The sequence below is a fragment of the Triticum urartu genome, chromosome 3A, assembly GCF_056163025.1.
Source record: "Triticum urartu cultivar PI428250 chromosome 3A, HENAU_Tu73, whole genome shotgun sequence".
Taxonomy (NCBI): Eukaryota; Viridiplantae; Streptophyta; class Magnoliopsida; order Poales; family Poaceae; genus Triticum; species Triticum urartu.
Genome location: NC_141875.1, coordinates 620167728 through 620185493, shown reverse-complemented (window position 1 = coordinate 620185493; position 17766 = coordinate 620167728). Strand labels below are relative to the sequence as shown.

General features: G+C 49.9%; 1 pseudogene; it reads right to left on the bottom strand.

Moving 5' to 3' along the window:
* Positions 1-912: 912 nt before the first annotated feature.
* On the bottom strand, positions 913-2873 carry LOC125548907 (GRAS family protein RAD1 pseudogene; annotated as a pseudogene).
* Positions 2874-17766: the final 14893 nt, after the last annotated feature.

Here is a 17766-nt window from a genome sequence, read left to right as displayed (position 1 = left end):
TTTTAAAAAGCCATATCTTTCAAACCACGTGTCGGAATTCAGATTCGTCTTCACTGTTGGGTTCGTCGTGACGAAATCTTTGAAAGTAGATCCCATATGGATATGTATCAATGAAATTTTTTTGATGCCAACTTTGATGATATATTTGTGCAACTTTAGTACTGTATTGTGCAACTTTAATACTACATCGTGCAACTGTTTTCCAAAACTAATGTTTAGAGCTGCACCTTCGTATGAGGTTGCAACCTAGCAACCCCGACAACTTTGATGTGCAACTAGTCTATTACCTCGACGAAAGTCGATGTGCAACCTCCTCTTGTAATGTAGTCTAGTCGCACATATATTGATATTTAGTTGGCTTGTAATGTAGTCTAGTTGCACACATATTGATATTTAGTTGGCAGGAAGAATAGTTGCACACATATGTGCTCAGTTGGCTTATAATTTAGTATAGTTACACATACATGGATGTTTAGTTGGCAGGACTATTTGGCACACACATATGATCAGTTGCCATCACATTGATGTTTAGTTGGCAGGACGATTTGGCACACACATATGCTCAGTTGGCGCGGCAATCTAGTCTAGTTGCACACACATTGATGTTTAGTTGGCAGGACACTAGTTGCACACACATATGCTCAATTGGTGCTGCAATGTAGTCTAGTTGCACACACATTGATATTTAGTTGGAAGGACTACTGGCACACATATATGCTCAGTTGGCGCGGCAATGTAGTCTAGTTGCACACATATTGATGTTTAGTTGGCAGGAAGACTAGTTCGTTGAAACATCCTCATACAGGATCTACTTTTAAAGAGCACGTCGTGATGGTTTCAATGATGAAAATAGATCTGAATTTCGACACGCGGTTTAGAAGATATGTCTTTTATAATTTTAAAAACCAAAAATTAATGTACAAATGACGAACATGAGGAACATTTAATGCATCGACATGCAGGCACTAAACACATGTATGCAGCAGCTGTTCAAACAGGCACTAGTGCGAGTGGGGCCCGATCGGGTGGCTGTTTCCTTCATTTTCTTTTTCTGAACGTGAAAGAGACAGGTACTTTCTTTATTTAGCCGGCCAGTGGATCATACTAGTGGGCAGTCGGCCGCCCACTAGACGCGTCCAATGGACATTGTGAAGTGGTCCGCAGAAATGTCCGGCCGGCGAGAGGCTGTGATCAGTGTCTCTAGCATTTCCAGCACGAGGCGGCGATGACGGGCTTGCCCTTCCATCCAAGCACTAGGCACCCCTTCTCCTCGGCCACCGTGTACCCGCTGCCGCCGGCCTTCTCCTCCAGCCACTCCCGCGCCTTGGCCGCCATCTTGATCGGCAAGGACTGGAAGCCCGCGCGGCTCATGCGGCGCCGCCACTGGTCCGCGCGCTCGTGCCGCTCCACGCGCGCCGCGCCCTCGCACCCGACCACGTTGCGGATCTCGGCGCCATAGTAGAACTGCTCCACGCGCGCGCGGCGGGCGTCGTAGCGCGGGAGAGCCGCGTCCAGCGCATCGAACAAGGCGGCGTAGTAGTGGAGCGCCTCCATGGACCGCCCGAGGAAGAATGACCCGTTGTGTCCGGCGTCCTGTTCCACGAGCACGAATGCCTTGGGCGACAGCTTGCGGATGGTCTGCAGCATGGAGTTGAGCGCGCTGCGGCTCTCCTTCACCACGCAGTGCAGCTCCAGGACGCTGTTGATGGCGACGGCCTCGTGGGCATCGATGCAGAGATCGTCAACGTGGAGGCTCTCCAGGGTGCGGTCGATGGCCCTGAACTCGAGGCACATCCCGAGCTCCCCCGGGTACGCCTCGATCTCGCGCCCGACGGCCCTCATGGTGTCCACGCGGGCGCCGACGCCGGTGACGCGCACGCGTGCCGGCTTGCCGCCGGCCCGCGTTGCAAGGCCGTCGAGCAGGGGGCGCCACTGGTGGCCGCGGTTCAGGCCCATTGTCATGCCAAGATCAACCACATGGACGTTGCTCTCTCCATCGAAGGCTTCCAGGGTGGACGCGTTCGCCACGAAGTGCGCGAAGCGCAGGTACGGGCACAGCTCGTACGCCACGGCGAGCGCCTCGCGGCGAGCTCCGTCAAGGCACGACGACCGCGGGACACTGAACGCCATGCTCGCCGGGCCCAGGGCCGGCGGGTGCGCCAGGGCCAGCCGGTCCGCCAGGCCCTGCAGGAAGCACGACGCGACGCGCTGGAACGCCGTGCCGTGCACGGGCGCGCCGACCTGGAGCTCGCGCAGCAGCGCCGCCGCCTGTGCGCGGTCGCGGCACGCCCCCGCCTCGGCACATGCAACATGAAGCTGCATGAGCCGCATGCCGTCAGCCCCGCTGCCACCGCCACCGGCCCCGACATCTCCTACAGCGACCACAGCCTCACCTGCTTGTTCCTCATATCCACCACCGGCCACCGGCGGCGAGTGCTCCAAAGCCTCCATGGCCTCCACCTTCTGCTTGCAGGTCTCAAGGACGTCGCGGAACTGCTTCGTCTTCCTGACCCGCGACGACTCGAAGTCGGCCTGCGCAGGCGGCCATGAGGCGTTGTACGGCGAGCTGAGGTAGTCGACCTTGGTCGCCTTGGGAGCCCGGGGGCCGAGCTCCAGCTCGACGCCTTCGAGCGCTACGTCCTCAATGCCGAGGTAGTGAGGATGGTCATAGTCTAGCTCTTGATTAGTGCAAATTGAAGCACCTTCCTGTGTTTGCATGAAGTAGGGAAGGGGTTGGTTGCCATGCCCACCATTTACGTGTGTGTGTGTGATGAACTAGATAGTTAACTAGGTCTTGTGCTGAATTTTGTCTATTTTGGGCCTAGCCCAATAGCAGTTTAAGAAATTCCTAATAAATCCTAAAGACCCACGCAGCCCATTCGTGCAAGCCAAGAGGTGGAACTAAAGTTTAGTCCCACATTGCTAGTTTAGAGGGAGTTGGACCTCTTTATAAGAGAGGCTCTTTCTCCACATGTATGAGGATGAGAACAAGAGGGACATCCACGTGCGCTCCTCCTCCTGCCGCCTGTTCGTTTCGTCTCCCTTGTTCTCTTCAGCTCCCGGTGCAGCCTCTCGCCTCCTTCTCCTGCGCCTATAAAAGGGAGGTCGCTCGAGAAGGGTGATAAGGTTTTTGGGGAGCGCTTAGCGCGACTACTGACTTCTTCGTCACCGAGACATGGCTGGTGAGGACACCGACCCCAAGGCCGGTGCATCTGCTCCCGTTCCGTATGTTCTCATACTCTTTCTGTTAGAGGTTCTGTCACAACTTCTTGCTCTAGTGTCCGTTCTAGATGTGTTCGGTTCTAGTTCATATATACAGATGCTATTTACCTTCTCTCTATCGAATTGCATGACTTGTTTTATCTCTGCTATATTAGTCATGCTTTATCTAGTATTTCTGTCAATACAATCATTCGGAAAATTGCTCATATTTCCAACAATCCAAAAACGTTATTATAGGCAATTTACCCCGAGTGGTTTTGCTGCTTCCATGAGACCTTCTATGTTGGGGGTATCCACTATAAGAGGTGGCACATGAGAGCAGTCTTATGGTTTCAAACGATGAGTTGCTATGACGCCACTCTTGGCAAACCTGAAGGAGAGCTTGATGCTCAACAGGCACAAGCTTTTTAGAAAATGGATACTCTGTTTAAGGCTGCTCTCTTGAGTGTTCTTGGTGAGAACATAGTTGATGCTTATGCGTCAATTGATAATGGAAAAGATATGTGGGATGCACTCGAGGCCAAGTTTGGGGTCTCGGATGCTAACACTGAGTTTTACATCATGGAGCAATTCTATGATTATAGGATGACTGAAGAGCGCTCCGTGGTTGAGCAAGCTCATGAGATACAGTCATTTGCTAGAGAACTTGAGCACTTCAGTTGTATGCTACCAGACAAGTTTGTTGCCGGAGGTATCATCACTAAGCTTCCTCCTTCGTGTATGAACTTTGCTACCTTACTGAAACATAAGAGACAGGAGTTTTCCGTCCCGGATCTCATTGGCACTCTTGATGTGGAAGAAAAGGCGAGATCAAAGGACACACGTGCTCGAGGTATTAAGGGAGGATCTAGTGCCAATCTGGTACAGAAGAAGAACTTCCAGCCCCACAAGTTCAAGAACAAGGGCAAGTTTGATGGTAAAGCAAAATTTGATGGGAAGAACAAGGTTGTGCAACACATGAACTTCAAGAAGAAGAATGACAAGAAGAAAGGTGTTTGTCATGTGTGTGTGGATCCTGATCATTGGGCTCCTAGTTTCCCTAATCGCTATGACAAGTGTCATCCTGGGAAAGGCGGCAAGACCGCTAATGTTGTCATTGGAGACATTGATATGAAGGATGCTGGGTATGGTATATTTTCTACTATTCTTTCAGTATTTCATTCTCCTGATTGGTTGATTGACACGGGTGCTAATGTGCATGTATGTGGTGATATTTCCATGTTTTCGTCTTATCAGACCGCAGGGACTTCAACCGTGCTGATGGGCAACGGTTCAAGTGCTTATGTTCGTCGTGTTGGCACGGTCGATCTGAAGTTTACTTCAGGGAAGTCGAGCGGCTGAAGAACGTGCATTATGTCCCCTCCGTCAATAAAAATCTTGTTAGCGGATCTCTTCTATGTAGAGATGGCTATAAGCTTGTCTTTGAGTCGAATAGATTTGTAATATCCAAGTATGGAACCTTTGTCGGTAAAGGCTATGAGTCAGGAGGCCTGTTTCGTTTATCCTTATCAGACGTTTGCAATAAAGTTGTTAATCATGTTTACAACAATACTGAATCAAATGTGCGGCATTCACGTCTTTGTCATGTTAACTTTGGTTGCATGTTGCGACTAGCGAAGTTGAACTTAATCCCTAGTTTCACCACTATCAAGGGATCCAAGTGTCAAGTGTGTGTGCAAGCTAAGCAACCTCGTAAGTCTCATGTGACTGCGGAAACGGGAAATCTTGCACCACTAGAACTCATACATTCAGATCTATGTGAAATGAATGGTGTTTTGAAAAAAAAGATGGAAAGAAATATTTCATGACGTCAATTGATGACTCCACTAGATACTGCCGTGTGTATCTTCTGAAATCTAAGGATGAGGCTTTGAACTTTTTCAAGATCTATAAAGCTGAAGTGGAAAACCAACTTGATCAAAAAATCAAGAGGCTTAGGTCCGACCGGGTGGAGAGTATTTTTCCAATGAATTTGATGTTTTTTGTGCGGAACATGGTATAATCCATGAGAGGACGCCTCCCTATTCACCTCAGTCAAATGGGGTGGCCGAAAGAAAGAACTGTACTCTAACAGATTTGGTTAACGCCATGTTAGACACATCGGGTCTCTCCAAGGCATGGTGGGGGGAGGTGATATTGACTGCATGTCATGTCCTAAACTGAGTCCCCACAAAGAATAAAGAGATAACTCCATTCGAGGAATGGGAGAAGAAATGATTAAAACTCTCTTATCTACGAACCTGGGGTTGTTTGGCGAAAGTCAATGTGCCAATTCCAAAGAAGCGCAAGCTTGGACCAAAGACCGTTGAGGGAGTCCGGATTAGGGGGTATCCGGATAGCCGGACTATATCCTTTGGCCGGACTGTTGGACTATGAAGATACCAGATTGAAGACTTCGTCCCGTGTCCGGATGGGACTCTCCTTGGCGTGGAAGGAAAGCTTGGCAATACGGATATGTAGATCTCCTTCCTTGTAACCGACTCTGTGTAACCCTAGCACCCTCCGGTGTCTATATAAACCGGAGGGTTTAGTCCGTAGGACCAAGAACAACAATCATACCATAGGCTAGCTTCTAGGGTTTAGCCTATTCGATCTTGTGGTAGATCAACTCTTGTAATACCCATATCATCAATATCAATCAAGCAGGAGTAGGGTTTTACCTTCATCGAGAGGGCCTGAACCTGGGTAAAAACATCGTGTCCCCTGTCTCCTATTACCATCCGCCTAGACGCACAGTTCGGGACCCCCTACCCGAGATCCGCCGGTTTTGACACCGACATTGGTGCTTTCATTGAGAGTTCCTCTGTGTCGTCATCGTTAGGCTTGATGGATCCTTCAATCATCGATAGCGATGCAGTCCAGGGTGAGACTTTTCTCCCCGGACAGATCTTTGTATTCGGCGGCTTCGCACTGCGGGCCAACTCGCTTGGCCATCTGGAGCAGATCGAGAGTTATGCCCCTGGCCATCAGGTCAGGTTTGGAAGCTTAAACTACACAACCGACATCCGCGAAGACTTGATCTTCGACGGATTCGAGCCCCTGCCGAGTGCGCCGCACGGTCACGATGAGCATGATTTAGCTCTGCCGTCGGACAGTGCTCTGGAGATCACACCCGCAACCGCTCCGACCCTCAATCCGGAGCCTATGGCGCCATCCGTGGATGGGTGGCCAGACCCCACCACGGAGGCCGCAATTTCAGCAGCGATCGAGCCGAGTACTGACCTTACCCTTCACAAGAGCCGTGACGCCAAACTGCCGGATTCTTCCCCGGCCACTGACTCCGAACCGCCTGCACCCGTGCCTATCGAATCCGAATGGGCGCCGATCATGGAGTTCACCTCCGCGGATATCTTTCAGCACTCGCCCTTCGGCGACATACTGAACTCATTAAGATCCCTCTCCTTGTCAGGAGAAACCTGGCCGAACTATGTCCGGCAGGATTGGGATGCGGATGACGAAGAAATTCGCCGCCCACCCACCACCCACTTAGTAGCCACTGTCGACGATTTGACCGACATGCTCGACTTCGACTCCAAAGACATCGACGGTATGGACGACGATGCAGGAGACGAACAGGAACCACTACCCACAGGGCACTGGACAACCACCTCATCCCATGATGTATACATGGTGGACACACCCAAAGAAAATGACGACGAGGAACGGAAGGATGCCGCGAAGGATCGTTCCCTCGAGAAGCAGTCAAAGCGGCAGCGTAAACGCCGCTCCAAATCCCGCGTCGGCAGAAACAGCGATCAGCGATAGAGCAGGGTGAGCCAGCGGACGACGAACACGGCATTAAACAACCGTCCGACGATGGCAACACGGAGAATCAAACGAACAACCCGTCTCCGGTGAAGATAACAGTCCGGATGACATCACACCAGACAAGCTCCTGGAGCAGAAAATCTCCATCAAAGGCTTGTCGCCACCGCGCGGAGCCTGAAAAAGCAGAAGCGAAAGCTCAAGGCTGCGGAAGATACACTCAGAATCAGATGGAGTAAAGTACTCAACACCGCAGAAAAGTATGGCGGCAGTCGCCACACAAAGAGCTACCCGAAACGAAAGCTACTACCTGAATTCGATGATGAGGCCTTAGAGCCCCCGCAATCAAAAAACAAAACAGCCATCCGGTCGGATAGATGACCTCGTGGCCAACATAGAGTGGCAAACGACGCCGCACACAAGCTAGTACGTGATCCACGTGAGGACTCGCATCAAAAGGACGGCCCAACCAGATCCATCTACGGGCCAGGAAAACGTGCTCCAACACGCAATGCAACACAACAAAAATCCGAACACCACGGTACACCCAAATATAGGGGTGCCGCACACCCCCTATGTTTCACCGATGAGGTGCTGGACCATGAATTTCCAGAGGGATTCAAACCCGTAAACATAGAGGCATACGACGGAACAACAGACCCTGGGGTCTGGATTGAGGACTACATCCTCCATATCCACATGGCTCGAGGAGACGATCTCCATGCCATCAAGTACTTACCCCTCAAGCTCAAAGGGCCAGCCCGGCACTGGCTTAAAAGCCTCCCCGCAAACACAATTGGAAGTTGGGAAGAGCTCGAGGACGCTTTTCGGGCAAATTTTCAAGGGACCTATGTCCGACCATCAGATGCAGATGATTTAAGTCATATAACTCAACAGCCCGGAGAGTCAGCCCGAAAGCTTTGGAACAGGTTTCTCACTAAAAAGAACCAAATAGTCGACTGTCCGGACGCCGAAGCCTTAGCAGCTTCCAAACACAGCGTTCGAGACGAATGGCTTGCCAAACACCTCGGCCAAGAAAAGCCAAGAACAATGGCAGCATTAACAAGCCTCATGACCCACTTTTGCATGGGCGATGACAGCAGGTTAGCCCGATGTAGCACCAGCGACCCAAGTACATCCGAAGTCAGGGACGGAAACGGGAAGCCGCCACGCAGAAAAAACAAGCGCTGAAATAAAGAAGACAGCCCGAAGAGAACGGCGGTAAACGCCGGATTCAGAAGCTCTCAGCCAGGTTAGCAAAAGCTGCCCTCCAAAGGCAACAGAGATGAACTGTCCAGCCTAAACAAGATTCTGGACAAACTATGTCAGATCCACAGCACCCCCGACAAACCTGCAAATCATACCCATAGAGAATGTTGGGTCTTCAAGCAGTCCGGCAAGCTCAACGCCGAACAAAACGTGAAGGATACACCAAGCGAAGACGAGGACGAGCCTCGCAAGCAAGGCATTGGGGAACAGAAGAAGTTCCCACCGGAAGTCAAAACAGTAAACGTGTTACACGTGATAAAGAAAAACAACACGACACTCATAGAGACACGTGCCCCATGGCCTATCACCATGGAGTTCCGCCACTGGTCGTCCCAACCGATCACCTTCGACCATCGGGATTACTCGGCAAGTATCCGGCATGCAGGATGGGCTACCTTGGTGTTAGACCCGATAATTGACGGATACCACTTCACACGAGTCCTGATGGACGGCGACAGTAGTTTAAACTTGATATATCGGGATACAGTCCACAAAATTGGGATAGACTTAGCAAAAATCAGCCACAACAATATTACCTTTAAAGGAGTAACGCCAGGCCGAGAAGCCCGTTGCATGGGCTCCCTGCTACTAGAAGTTATATTCGGCTTTCCCAATAACTTCCGTAGGGAAAAGTTAACCTTCCACATCGCTCCTTTTCAAAGTGGCTATCAAGCACTACTCGGACGCGAAGATTTCGCTCGCTTTAACGCAATACCGCATTACGCTTCTCTCATGCTTAAGATGCCCGGTCCACGTGGCATCATTACAGTAAATGGAAATATTGAGCGCTCCTTGCGCGCGGAAGACCGTGCGGCTGCTTTGGCAGCCGCACACTAAACGACCTCACCAGCTAGAGCATTTGACAGGTTGTTAAGACCACGGACACGGTTAGACGAGTCCGCCGTAGCTATATAATTGATACAGGTTTGATGGCCATACCCCTATAACAATACAAGGGGCTCAACGCGTGTAAACAAGTGACAAATAGGCTCAATTTTACTCATCTTGAACTATACTTGGCTTATTTAGTATAACCTACCTTTTGCATGACAACTTTTCACCTAAGTTCCTCTCTTTTATAGATGACCATCATGCTACACCCGTCCAGGATACGACACAACGGAGACACAGGCGCAGACGTGCAGCAGGGACCCGTTCCAAGCTGCGTAAACCTTTTTTACTGTCTCTTGTTGATACACATCCCTCGGATTCTCACTACAACTGAGATGGATGCGGACGTATTGGCATGTGGCCATGTCAGATGACTGCACATACCTCGACACCAGGGGCTTATTACAAAGGGCACTGCTTAGCCCGGTTTACATAATAAAGACCGAATACCTTAGGGAGTGTTCGGCGTCACGAATTTGGCCTTATATGCATCAGCTCCGAATCATGTCTTTGGTCAAATGTTGGGTTTGCCCGGCTCCCGTGTTTTGCTGCCTTAAGTTCCGCTCCATCGGCTAAGGCGGCACCAGGAGAACTACTGCGATTGTGCCCTGGTTCATCCAGACGAGCACCTCAGTAGAGAAAGCCGAAAACTGACTGTCATGATATAGCGTGAGACTGGTCAACCACTCGATGACCTAGAGGAATCTTCGGGATTCCTCCGCCTTAACGAAGGGCCGTTTCCCGGCCAGGCATGTACGCGCCCCGAATACGGATAAGCGCGGAGCCACCAGGGGCTATATAGTAGCCCCACTGTCAAACTCCTCTGGCTAAGTGAAAGTGTTAAAGCATTATAGTCCGATTGCCTGGTTCGCTGCGCTATCACCTCCTTAATGGACCAAGACGTTGGATCAAGTGTGAACACGCGTCTTCTGCGAACACCCCCGCATTATATGCGTGGGGGCTGAAGCCGACGACTGCCATCTTTCAGGTTATATACATACATACATACATACGTAAACGGCCGCACTGGAGGTATTATAATTCTTGTAGGCACAAGTATAAAATAGCCTTCATAATTAAATAAAACATTGTTTTTCAATGGGAATACATGTCATTAGAACATAATATTCTTCGAGCACTGCGCCTCTATGGAGCGAGCGCCCTCAAGAACTTCTCAAAAGTAGTGCTCGATAGGAACTCGACTCTCATCCGAATCTTGGGCTGCAATGGCGGTGGCCTCCATCTCCGCCCAGTATGTCTTCACACGGGCAAGGGCCATCCGCGCACCCTCTACGCACGCCGACCTCTTCATCGCGTTGATATGCGGCACTGCACCAAGGAACTGCTGCAACAAACTAAAATAATTGTTCGGCTTTGGCCTTTCCGGCCACAGATGATCCACAACAGACCTCATGGCGAGTCCGGACAATCTATTCAGCTTGGCCCATTCGGCCAACCGACCAGTCAATGGAAGCGGACGCTCTGGAACGTGAAATTGTGACCAGAGCAGCTTTTCCACTTCGCTATCTTTTTTATCTCGGAAGTATTCGGCCGCATCAGCAGCACTCGCTGCTAAGTCCAGATATGTGTCCGCGGAACTCCACAGCCGGTCCAAAGGGGCGTACTTAGGATCTCCGAACTTCATCCGCAGCATAAAGGGCTTCCCAGCCGTAATATCCCCGGCTTGGCGCAGCTCCTCCTTCATCACTCTCGTTGCAGAGCGGGTGTCTTTGGCCGCCACCGTGGCCTTCTCTAGGTTTGTCCTCTTCGCTTGATCTTACTTTTCAAGAAGCTTGCAACGGTCAACGGCATTCTTCAATTCCACAACCATCCTGACTATTTTTCCTTGCTTTGGCAGTGAGCAGCCTGTTCGGCCTTCAGCTCCTCGATTGCCTTTAGGGTATCCGCATCGCTTTTCCTGGCTTGTTCTTTGGCTCGAGAAAGTTCTGCCCGAAGGTTCTCCACGGCCGCAGCTCCATCTGCATTCACACACATGTTATAGATACTGGCATCATGCTCCTCTTCCCATGTGTCATCGGAGGAATCACATACCTTGTGCCTCGTCAAGCCGCTTGTTGACAAGTACGATGTCGGCATCTGCCACATCAAGTTGCCGCTTTAACTCGGCAAACTCATAAGTCCGGCTGGCCACCGGACCCTCCGCCACCTGCATATCATGGCGGCACGATTATTCCTGGGACTATGATCCTCTATGCGCCGTTGTCTTTGACGGCACCCAGAGTCTCAGGGGCTAATATCTGTACAGGGCACATCTAAAAATGTGCGGTACTGTCAAAAATGTACACCATTTCGCATACCTCAAAACCCGTCAGAAGACTCATAACAGCTTCATGCAACCCGCTTTCGGCGGACGAAATTCTTTCAATCACCGCACCAATCAACGCGCGGTGCTCTTCTGAGATAGCCGATCACTCTAGCAGATCCCTTAGTACGTCCGACCGCACACCAGACGGAGCCGGACTCTTTCGATTGCTCTCTTCAAAAGCCGGACACTGAGGTCTTCGGGTGGCCATATGACTACCTTCTGGCCTTGCTGGATCAGGAGAAACCCTCCGCGACGACACCTCGGGGTCGCCCGCCTCATGAGGCGGTATGGCAGGGGGAGGCATTTCGCTCTCCATCATCTCTGGAAGAAGATCCCCGGAAGACGAGCTCTGCTGAGAAGGGCTAAGATCCGAACTGCAAGATAAATGCTTTGGTTGTTTTCCTCAGAAGTAAGGCAAGGTTTTTTCATTATTAAGTCCCATTTTTACTTACAGCTCGGTGGAGGGCTGATTCCCTTGAGGGCATAGTGCGGCCAGGGTATCCCCCGGTACAGGACCCTCTGGCGAAGATTTCTTCCCCCGTTTGGAGGCCATTGTCTCTTGGTCCTCAGAGGCAGTCCTCTTTCTTCCCTGGGAGAGGAAGTTTTAGTTCCTCCTCCCCAGCTGACGTCCTTCCCGGAGGCGCTAGCCTCCTTGTTCCCCCCTTTATCTTCTCCTGAAGGCGCTTGATAAGGCGCGATCTCCAGCATCCTGGTTAACACGGGGTCTGGTGAGGTCTCAGGGAGGGGGGCCGGACACCTGATCAACTTTGCCTTCGCTATCAAATCCTGGTCAAAGAGCGGCTTTTTTAGGGCAACGTTGCGATAAATAAACGGACAATGTGTTCGGATGCAGGACTACTTACTTGGGTATCCGGGCGATTGCAGCTCAGACCTGCATCCTCCGTAGAGTTCGGACACATTATTTGTGGTCCAAAGAACAACTTGTACATCTCCACAAGCGTCATGCCGAGGAAGTGTTGAAGAGCTCGCGGTCCCTCCGGATTGAACTCCCACAGGCGGAGGGGACGACGTTTGCAGGGTAGGACCCGACGAATTAACATGACTTGCATCGCCGTGACCAGACTAACATCTCTCTCAAGGAGATCTCGGATGCGGCTTTGCAATGTGAGCACATCCTTTACGGGCCCCCAGTCCAGCCCCTTTCTGACCCACGATGTTAGTCGTGGTGGAGGACCCGAGCGAAAAACCGGGGGAGCCACCCACTTGGTACCCCTGGGAGCTGTGATATAAAACCACTCTTGTTGCCATAAACTGGACACCTCCTGGAAAGAGCCCTCGGGCCATGGGGCATCGGCGTTTTTGCTTATTATGGCGCCTCCGCACTCTGTGAGCCGCCCCTCGATCATCTTCGGCTCCACTTTGAAGGTCTTGAGCCACAGTCCGAAGTGAGGGGTAATACGGAGGAAAGCTTCGCACACGACGATGAACGATGAGATGTGGAGGATAGACTCCGGAGCTAAGTCGTGGAAGTCCTGCCCATAATAGAACATAAGCCCCCTCACGAAGGGATCTAGTGCGAAGCCTAGCCCTCGGAGGAAGTGAGATACGGACATGACGCTCTCACCGGGCTTGGGAGTGGGAATAACCTGCCCTTGAGCAGGCAGCCTATGCGGGATTTCGCCAGTCAGGTACCTGGCCTCCCTTAGCTTTATTACGTCTTCCTCTGTGACGGAGGAAGGCATCCACCGACCTTGAAGGTTGGATCCGGACATAATCGGAGGTCCGAAGCGCCCAAACCTGAGCTTTGGGTGTTGGAACTCGAGGCGGGAGGCGGATTCGATTAAGATCAAGAGGAAAAAGAATAGGCCTTGGTCTCTTTATAAAGAGGTTGAATACCAAGAGCCCTCCTCGTGACTGTTTGGGACTTACCTTCAATCGAGGGGTCATACCAACATGCACGATTGCGTTACCCACGTCCGGGTTGATGAGAATCCCGTAATAAAGGGGACATGATCTCTGCTTCGACAAGACGTGCCATGGAAACCGCCTCACGAAACACGCTGAGATTGGTTATAAAAAACGATTTGAATAAAGACCTGGCTGTGGTGTGATGTCACACTACGGGGTACGTCAGCAGATTAGATTTGTGGAAATACTATTCTCTCTACGGTGGTATGTGCAACTTGTTTTGCACAGCCGGACACGATCCTCGTGTTCAAAATCTTCTATGAAGTATTCGGAGGAGGAACCCGCCTTGCAATGCCGAAGACAAATCTGCACGCCGGACTCATCGTCATTGAAGCCTAGTTCAGGGGCTACTGAGGGAGTCCTGGATTAGGGGGTATCCGGACAGCTGGACTATATCCTTTGGCCGGACTGTTGGACTATAAAGATACCGGATTGAAGACTTCGTCCCGTGTCCGGATGGGACTCTCCTTGGCGTGGAAGGCAAGCTTGGCAATACGGATATGTAGATCTCCTTCCTTGTAACCGACTCTATGTAACCCTAGCCCCCTCCGGTGTCTATATAAACCGGAGGGTTTAGTCCGTAGGACCAAGAACAACAATCATACCATAGGCTAGCTTCTAGGGTTTAGCCTCTTCGATCTCGTGGTAGATCAACTCTTGTAATACCCATATCATCAATATCAATCAAGAAGGAGTAGGGTTTTACCTCCATCAAGAGGGCCCGAACCTGGGTAAAAACATCGTGTCCCCTGTCTCCTGTTACCATCCGCCTAGACGCACAGTTCGGGACCCCCTACCCGAGATCCGCCGGTTTTGACACCGACAACCGTGGATTATGTTTTCCTGGGATATGCTTTTCATAGCATTGGTTATAGATTCTTGGTTGTAAAATCTGAGGTGCCTGACATGCATGTCGGTACGATCATGGAGTCGAATGATGCGACTTTCTTTGAAGATATCTTTCCCATGAAGGATATGGCTACCTCATCTAATCAGGAGATGCCTAGTTCATCGAATCAGGAACCAGTTACAATTACCGAACCTGCCATTTCGATGGAACACTTTGAAAGTCATGTGGAGGAGAACAATGAAGCTCCTACTAGGAGCAAGAGACAGAGGACTGCAAAGTAGTTTGGTGATGATTTTCTTGTGTATCTCATAGATGACACTCCCATTTCTATTTCAGAGCCCTATGCATCTGAAGATGCTAACTACTGGAAGGAAGTGGTTCGTAGCGAGATGGATTCCATCTTTGCGAATGAAACTTGGGAGATGACTGATCGTCCTTATGGGTGCAAACCTATAGGATGCAAATGGGTATTCAAGAAGAAGCTTAGGCCTGATGGTACTATTGAAAAGTACAAGGCTCAGCTCGTGGCTAAGGGTTATACCCAAAAGGAAGGTGAAGACTTCTTTGATACTTACTCACCTGTGGCTCGACTGACCACTATTCGAGTTCTACTTTCACTAGCTGCCTCACATGGTCTTCTCGTTCATCAAATGGATGTTAAGACTGCTTTCCTAAATGGAGAGTTGGACGAGGAAAGTTATATGGAACAACCAGATGGGTTCGTACTAGATGGTCAGGAAGGAAAAGTGTGTAAGTTGCTGAACTCTTTGTATGGACTCAAGCAACCACCCAAACAGTGGCATGAGAAGTTTGAAAGAACTTTAACAGCTGCAGGCTTTGTTGTAAACGAAGCTGACAAATGTGTGTCCTATCGCCATGGTGGGGGCGAGGGAGTTATCCTTTGCTTGTATGTTGATGACATACTGATTTTCGGAACAAATCTGAATGTTATTAAGGAGGTCAAGGATTTCCTATCTCACTGTTTTGAGATGAAGGATTTAGGAGTGGCTGATGTCATTCTGAACATCAAGTTGTTGAGAGACGATGATGGTGGGATTACATTGCTTCAATCTCACTATGTGGAAAAGATCTTGAGTCGCTTTGGCTATAGTGACTGCAAGCCCTCTCCAACACCATATGATGCGAGTGTGTTACTTCGAAAGAATCGAAGAATTGCTAGAGATCAATTGAAATATTCTCAGATTATTGGCTCGCTTATGTACTTAGCCAGTGCTACAAGACCTAACATCTCTTTTGTTGTTAGCAAACTGAGTTGGTTTGTCTCAAAACCAGGAGATGTGCATTGGAAAGCTCTAGAGAGAGTTTTGCGTTATTTGAAAGGCACTACAAATTATGGAATTCACTACACCGGGCACCCAAAGGTGCTTGAAGGGTGTAGTGACTCAAACTGGACTTCAGATGCTGATGAGATAAATGCCACGAGTGGATATGTATTCACTCATGGAGGTGGCGCTGTTTCTTGGAAGTTTTGCAAGCAGACCATCTTAACGAGGTCAACAATGGAAGTAGAACTCATAGCACTAGATACAGCTACGGTCAAAGAAGATTGGCTTCGTCGGCTCTTGAATGACTTGCCGGTTGTTGAGAAACCTGTACCGGGTATTCTTATGAGCTGTGACAATCAAACTGTGATCAAGAAAGTGAGCAGCTCAAAGGATAACATGAAGTCATCAAGACACGTTCAGAGAAGGTTAAGGTCTGTCAGGAAAATGAAAAACTCTAGAGTTATTGCATTGGGTTATATCCAAACGTCTAAGAATCTGGCAGATCCTTTTACTAAGGGTCTATCACGTAATGTGATAGATAATGCATCGAGGGAGATGGGTATGAGACCCACAATATGAGTTGTTCACAGTGGTAACCTATTCTTTGTGATCGGAGATCCCGTGAATTAGATGTGGAAGACAAGTTGTTGGTCAACTGAGAGGAGAGTATCCTTACTATCAACAATACCACTCCATGAAGATGCTATACTCTCCTAATCTGCATGGCAGGTTGATGTATATCTTAATGTGTTCTAAGTGGCTCATTGAAGCAGAGATGTCGTCCTGTAGAACATCTTTTGAAGAACACACCTATATGAGTCTGATTGTTAAACGTCGCAATCTATGAGAGTAGGGTTCTCTCTAGTAAACTCATGAAAGGTCTCGGAGTATGACGCATAAGCTCCACCCACGGGGAAGACCCACGGTAGCCACGTATCGGTCAAGGCTTTATGTGAAGCTAGATTCGCAGAAAACTTGCAGTTCAAGGCCCAGTCCATTGTTCAAGTTGCTAACTAGTGTAGCATAGAGTTCTAGGTGGAAGTTCAACTTAACAGTCTCCACTGCAGTACCGGTATATAAAACAGTGTTTTGGAACCAAAGGAAAATTTTGGGTGCCTCTGGGATCTGGTGGGGGATTGCTGGAATTTTGTCTATTTTGGGCCTAGCCCAATAGCAGTTTCAGAAATTCCTAATAAATCCTAGAGGCCCACGCAGCCCATTCATGCAAGGCAAGAGGTGGAACTAAAGTGTAGTCCCACATTGCTAGTTTAGAGGGAGTTGGACCTCTTTATAAGGAGGCTCTTTCTCCACATGTATGAGGATGAGAACAACAGGGACATCCACGCGCGCTCCTCCTCTGCCGCCCGCGTCACCACACCACGCCTCGTCACGATGCGCCGCGGGTTGCGAGAATGAGCCGAGCTGATGTCTAAATTTTTGCCATGCACGACGGGTATACGAAAGGTCACGCGGAAGCTGAAACGTTTTTGCTGTAGTGGAGATTGAATACGAACGGCGCACCTCTTCGCCTGTTCGTTTCATCAGCCTCTCGCCTCCTTCTCCTGCGCCTATAAAAGGGAGGTCGCTCCTCTCAGAGAGACGCACCAGAACCTCTTCTTCCTCTCGCCACAAGTTCCTGAGCATTGTGCTGCTACTACGTTCTTCCCCATCCCAGCTTGCGGCGTGCACCGCAGGTCGGGACAGTAGGCCTCCGGAACCGCACCTTTTGAGTCCTATTTGGGAGAAGGGTGATAAGGTTTTTGGAGAGCGCTCAGCGTGACTACTGACTTCTTCGTCACGGACGCCCCGGACTCCGACGACTACTTTCCCGACGACGACTTCTTCCCCGACGTCGACAACCTCCTCGACGACATGGCTGGCAAGGACACCGACCCCAAGACCGGTGCATCTGCTCCCGTTCCATACGTTCTCATACTCTTTCTATTAGAGGTTCTGTCACAACTTCTTGCTCTAGTGTCTGTTCTAGATGTGTTCGGTTCTAGTTCATATATACAAATGCTATTTACCTTCTCTCTGTCGAATTGCATGACTTGTTTTATCTCTGCTATATTAGTCATTCTTTATCTAGTATTTCTGTCAATAACATCATTCAGAAAATTGCTCATATTTCCAACGTCTTGTTGCAGCGCAAATGACCTACCTAATTTTAACTTGTTACCGGATTCAATCAACCTCTATATATAGGCACATATCTGCCTGTGCTGGGT